The sequence below is a fragment of the Melanerpes formicivorus genome, unplaced genomic scaffold (assembly GCF_026170545.1).
Source record: "Melanerpes formicivorus ecotype bairdi unplaced genomic scaffold, bMelFor1.0.p_v2 SCAF_4, whole genome shotgun sequence".
In the NCBI taxonomy this organism is placed as follows: Eukaryota; Metazoa; Chordata; class Aves; order Piciformes; family Picidae; genus Melanerpes; species Melanerpes formicivorus.
Window position 1 is genome coordinate 29,912,594 of NW_027142356.1, and position 6,262 is coordinate 29,918,855.

Below are 6,262 nucleotides of genomic sequence, written 5' to 3' on the forward strand. Positions count from 1 at the left end.
ATACACAGCACTTGAGCTGTGGCCTCACGAGGGCCAAGGACAGGGGCACAATCACTTCCCTACTGCTGGGCACACTGTCCTTGATACAGGCCAGAATGCTGATAGCCTTCTTGGCCACCTGGGCACACTGCTGGCTCATGTTCAGCTGGCCATCCACCAGCACACCCAGACCCTTTTCTACCAGACAATTTTCTAGCCACTCTTCCCCAAGCCTGTAGTGTTGCTTGGGGTTGTGACCAAAGTGCAGGACCCAGCACTTGGTTTTAAACCTCATTCTGTTGACCTGAGCCCATGGATTTAACCTGTACAGATGCTCTCTGCAGGGCCTTCCTACCCTGGAGCAGATCAGCATTCCCACTCAGTTTAATGCCATCTGCAAACTCGCTGATGATGACCTCAATCCTTTTATCCAAATCATTAATAATGATATGAAACAACTGGTCCCAGTACTGAGCTGTGGGGGACACTGCTAGTGACAGGCCACCAGCTGGATTTAACTCTCTTTATCACAACTCTTTGGGCCTAGCTGTTTAGCAGAGTCCACCTGGTTATGCCATAGGTCACAAGGCTCTCAAGGAGAATTCTGTGGGGATGGTGTCAAAGGCTTTACCAAAGTCCAGGCAGACAACGTCCACAGCCTTTTCCTCATCTACTTGGTAGGTCACCTGGTCATAGGAGGAGATGAGGTTGGTGCAAGCAGGAGCTGCCTTTCACAAACCATGCCTGATCCCACTGTTACCCTGCACTTGCCATGTGAGCACCCTCAAGATGAACTGCTCTGTAATCTTCCCTGGTTCCTAGGTCAGGAAGGCAGGCCTGGAGTTCCCCGGATCATCCTTTCAGCCTTTTCTGTAGATGGGTGTCATGCTTGCAAGCCTCCAGTTGCCTGGCACCTGCCCTGTTAAGCTGAACTGCTGGAGTGTGGCTTGTCTTTCCCAATCAAAGGAACTTTCAGAGGCTTCCAAATGCAGGCCTATGGTAGAAGTTTTAGTTCAGACTGGGATGCACTTCTGAAGTGACTGCTGAGCTCCCACGTGTGCTTCACTTTGCTTCCCATCATGATCCTGTCAGAACTTGGACTCAGTTTGGAAGAAGGAACATCCAAAGACACACGAAAGGTGTGCATCTCGTGTCCCAGCTGCTAATGACCACACCTACTGCAGGACCAGGCTGAGTCTGCTTAAACCATAGCCTAAAATTGTCATGGGGTACTTGAGTTCAGTTTTGCTCTTTGGTTTTCCTCCTGCAAGAAAACCTTTTTTTAAGAGCTCAGTCAGCATGAACCTAAGATTATGATTTATTCTGTGTGAGAACTCCTGGTCTGCTCGATGTGCTCTGTCTGTTCAAAGTTGATTACAGCTGGGGAGACATCTGTGCATCATTCCCTTTCTGTGGCAAAATTAGATTCAGTTTCCATTAAGGAGTGGTTTCAATGGTGAATTGCAGAGATTATGAAAAGAGTAATTTCTAATGTGTTGGACTGTTGCTTGTAAACTGCAGAGCCTGAAACCTGAATCTGCTTCCAAAGTGGACAGCTTTAATTGCTTTTGCAAAAATAAAAGTGCAGGCAGAGTTCCAGCTGTCTAGACAGGCACCTTTTTGTTCAGGGACAGGAATTCTTTCCAGCCCTCAGCTCTTCCCAGTCCATTTAAAGCACATTGTTGTCTGAGTGGGTTTGTCAGAAGAAATGCAGTATCAAGACTTGTTATATTTGATACTTTGTTTTTTATTTGCTTGTATTTTAGGCTTCTGGAGTCAGATGAGAGTTACAGGAACATTATGTTCTCTCATTTTTTTTCTTGGTAAGCATGTAATCCCTTTGCTCATTAAAGCTAGGCAAGAAAGATCCTTGAGACAGAAGAAAATCGGTGTAGAACAAATTTAAAGTAATTGAGGCTTTCTTCCCTTATGAATGTTTCCCTATGAATTCCCCTCTGACATGCAGGCACTTTCTCTAATCATATCTGACTGGTTAGTGCAATCTCAAGAATGGTTCATTCTCTCACACAGGGAATGAAACAGAAGTAGCTGAAAGCCTATATCAATGGACAAGAAGCTTCTGACTAAATTGAAACACAGAAGTGTGTGAAAGGTGGAAGCAGAGCCAGCTGACACTGTCTTAAGTGTGTAGGAGTTGGGTTATGAAAGCCATAGTCTATGTGGAGTTGAATCTCATGAAAAGCAAAAGCTTACACAGGGATGTTGGGAGCAAAGACAAGAAAATACACTGAATGGAGGCAGGAAACCTAGTAGCAAAGGACATGGAAAAGACCAAGATACAGAGTCTTGCCTTTGCTTGGCTCTTAAGACTTGCCTTCAGGAATCCCAGGTCCCTGAGATGCCTGGGAAAGCCTGGAATAAGGAAAACTTATCCTCTGTGGAGAAGGATCAGATTAGTAACATATACACAAAATGAGTATAAAGAAGTTCAGAGGACTTGATGGGATGCACCCAAAAGTACTGAGGGAGCTGACAGTAAGAACAACAGCTTATACAGGGTTGGTTGTATGATTTTACAGCACATAAATATTCATATGCATGCTCCACCAATTGTCTAATTCATTATACTGTTACCATTTCCTTGTACTAAGGTGGCCCTCATTTACATATCAATTCTGCTAGAGGTGTGTTTTAGTCTTAAAATCATCACAGGTCATGTAGGGGACATCTCAAGGCATTATCTACAATAGTTGACAAAATATTGCTGTCTTTGGATACTGTTCTTAATTACTGTAGTTTGATTCTAGGGGGCTTCCATTCTTGTTATCCAAACTTCAGATCAGTTCATTGTAAGCTAATTCAACTTAAAAGTTAACTCCACTCCTCTGACCTCAGTAAGGGCAGTTTCCTGAGGAGTGGAGGAGAAGGACAAGGAGGATGCAGAGAACTGTAGGCTGTTCAACCTCACTTCAGTCCCTCTCAAGCAATGGAGCTGATAATCTTAGAAACCATTCTCAATCATAGAATGGATCAGAAGGTGCTTGGAAGTAGTTTGATTTATGAAAGGCAATAGTTTCTGACCAGCTGCCTGTATTTTACCCTCCTTTGAGCACACAGAATAAAATACAATTAGAATAGAATTAACCAGGTTGGAAAAGACCTTCGAGATCATCGAGTCCAACCTATTGCCCAACACCATCTAATCAACTAAACCATGGCACCAAGCACCCCATCCAGTCTCTTCCTAAACACCTCCAGTGATGGTGACTCCACCACCTCCCTGGGCAGCACATTCCAATGGCCAATCACTCTTTCTGTGAACAACTGCTTCCTAACATCCAACCTAAACCTCCCCTGGTGCAGCTTGAGACTGTCTTCTTGTTCTGGTGCTGGCCACCTGGGAGAAGAGACCAGCCCCCACCTGGCTACAACCTCCCTTCAGGTAGTTGTAGAGAGCAATAAGGTCTCTTCTGAGCCTCCTCCTCTCCAGACTATTGACTAGGTGATCTCCACAGGTCCCTTCCAGTGCTAACTGTTGTATGATACTGGAGCATGCTTATGCAGACTGCCCTAGATCCTGGTGTCTGAAACAGATGAGGCCTGAGTATGGGCATTCAGCATCCACAAGGTACAAATGTCCGTACAGTGAAGATTGTGTGGTTACTTCATGTTGCATAATATGGACTGAAAGATCTGACTTGTAGAGACAGTTTGCTGTATTTAATGTCCATGCTTTGCCTCCTCATGTAGGCTTTTGCTCTTGCAGTGTTGTATTTTGCTGAAAGAACAGAGATGTGTTTGGTTCCACTTCAAGGCAGCAGGGCATGTTGAGCTCTTGAAGCAAAAGGAGATGGTGTGCCACGAGGAATCAGTTACTGTTCAGCTGGTTTTATTTAGTTTGAAATTATCATACCAAGGATAATTTCACTAGTAGCCTTAGAAATGTGGGAGTCTAAACAATCACAGTGTGTCTGAGCCAAAAATCTCCAGCAGAACAGTAGGCATTTGGCTACCACAAGTGGTAGTTTGAACAGAATCTGACTTAAGAAAACCTCAAAGCTGATTCTTTTTATTATTATTTCTTTTTTTTACCATCTTGGTTGTCTCTACATTCTTCCCAGTTCCTACCATGAAGTTCTTTTTCTGGTATATCTGAACTTTAGTGTACCTTAGTTGGTTTACAGGGGATTGGTTTGATGTTTTCTTCGCTCCTGCCTAACTAAGCATGGTAGAGAAACAAGGATTCTCCTGCATTATTTTAGCAGACTTGGGTTGGAAGTGAAATGTGCTCATTGATTCCAACTGTGAAGATCTGACTTCTGCAGAGGCTTGTCTCGTCCTTTTTCTGCCAGCACAGATGATTTTTTTCCTGCCTCTGCTGAAGTGGGAGGATTGTCTTGCCAGTGTGCTCTTTCCTGTGTTAGTTGAGACACTGTGCTGTATAATGGGAGGGAAGGAGATGGAGGAAGGAGGGGGAAGCCTTCCCTTCTCTGTGCATCAGGTGAAAACTGGCAGCAGCTGAACTCTTTGAACTGTATCACAGAGAATATGCTTCATCTTCTCTAAGGTAGCAAATCAGAGCTATGGTTGCAGTTGGCAGTGTCTTGTATTTACCTTTAATGGAATAGGCCAAGATGTGCAAACTCCCTGTTGTTCTTCATTTTTGTCCCTGTGCATGCTCTGGAGCATATCTGTATTGTCTACAGCAGTCTCTTATGTGAAGGGTTAATTGCTAGTGTGCTTCTATCACTATGAAGCTACTGATCTCTGTTCTATCTGCTTGAACTACTGACCACTTTAACTTCTGATAGAGTAACTGGAAATAGGTTCCCGCTCAGGCTGTAACTCACAGTTTGTATACATCATGTGTTTTGGATTTAGAACCAGGGCTCCTTCATAGGGGAACTGAGAATTAGTCTATTTTCAGAGGGGAAAAAAAAAGGGAAAATGACTTCATAAAATGATGACTGTCAGGAAGTGCTGGGTCTGTGCCAGTTACGCCAATCATTTAAACTGTGGGCACGCAGGAGGTGGGAAAGGGGACGTGGCTCACAGCATGCTCTTCCAACGGCTGCAAACTTGGGCCCATCTGCTTGACAAGATTAGAGTGATCTAGCATGAGGCATGGAACCCTTGCCCCAAATACTGGAACAACACAGCCAGGTTTCAGGACGACTGGGTTACTGTATTGCAGTGAGGAGTGCATCAGGAAAACTTGGGAGAAGTTAAGGAATTATCTGTCTAGAATAAACTTGAGAGGGAGAGGAATAGAGAGGATGAAGCTATTATTGGATTGTGCATTTCAAGTTAGAGGCTTTTCAGTCTGGACTTCTACAGAAGGGAAGAGAGAGAGATGATGACAAAAATATGTTAAAAGGGAACAACTGAAAAACTGCAAGGGGGAAGCAGGGAAGGCTTTCCTTAGCTTATGTCAGATGCCACTTGCTCAAAATTTCACCCTGGAAGGCTGCTGCTTTTCATGTCTTCTTATCAGGTCACAGATGAACAAGGCATAGCTGCGAGTGAAGTGGCAACAAAGACACTCTACCACCCACCTAGCATGGCAGTATGTTCATTTTAGTTACTTTTTAATCTCCTTGTTTTGAATAATGTTTGTATATGGTTCAATATAAATGTTTCTCCAAGGGTTTTAAACAAAACCTGGGAGCTGCTGCTGCATATGGTGTGCAGGTTATGTCTGAACAGGTAAAAGCTGCTTTCATCTCTACATAACTGTTCCTTCATTTTGAGAGGCCCCTGCACAGATGGTCTCATTCCTCTCTGCACCAGAGGTGCATTCAGTGCTTTCCTAGGGGAGACTGTTAGCAAAGAGTGGAATTCACACAGACTGCATGAATCTGGCATGAGAGGGACTGGAGAGCCCTCATGAAGCAAAGCTGCTGTAGGTGACAAGCCTGGTAAGTAACATACATCCCTTCCATGCCCCTCCAGAGTTCTACAAAGTAAGGTAGGGTTTGAAGAACTCCCTCTTTTTCGGGGACAAAATGACCCCCTTTTGGCCTTCAACAGTATCCGAAGGAATGCAGTTGTGTTTGCTCTGCCAACATGAAGACATGGAGTGAGTGTTTGACCCATGGAAAAGAAAAAAGGATGTGGTTCCCTCTTAACCCATTTCACAGCATAATGCTCTGTGAGGTGTCCAGGATTGAGCAACTAAACCGGGGAGGGAAAACTTGCCTATAAAATTCAGAGAAGAGCTAAGGGGGGACATTTATAGCAACTATGTTGTTAATGAAGCCAGGTACACTGTCAGTAATGCTGAAGGTAATGTCTCAAAGATTACTATGTACATGACTTGCTG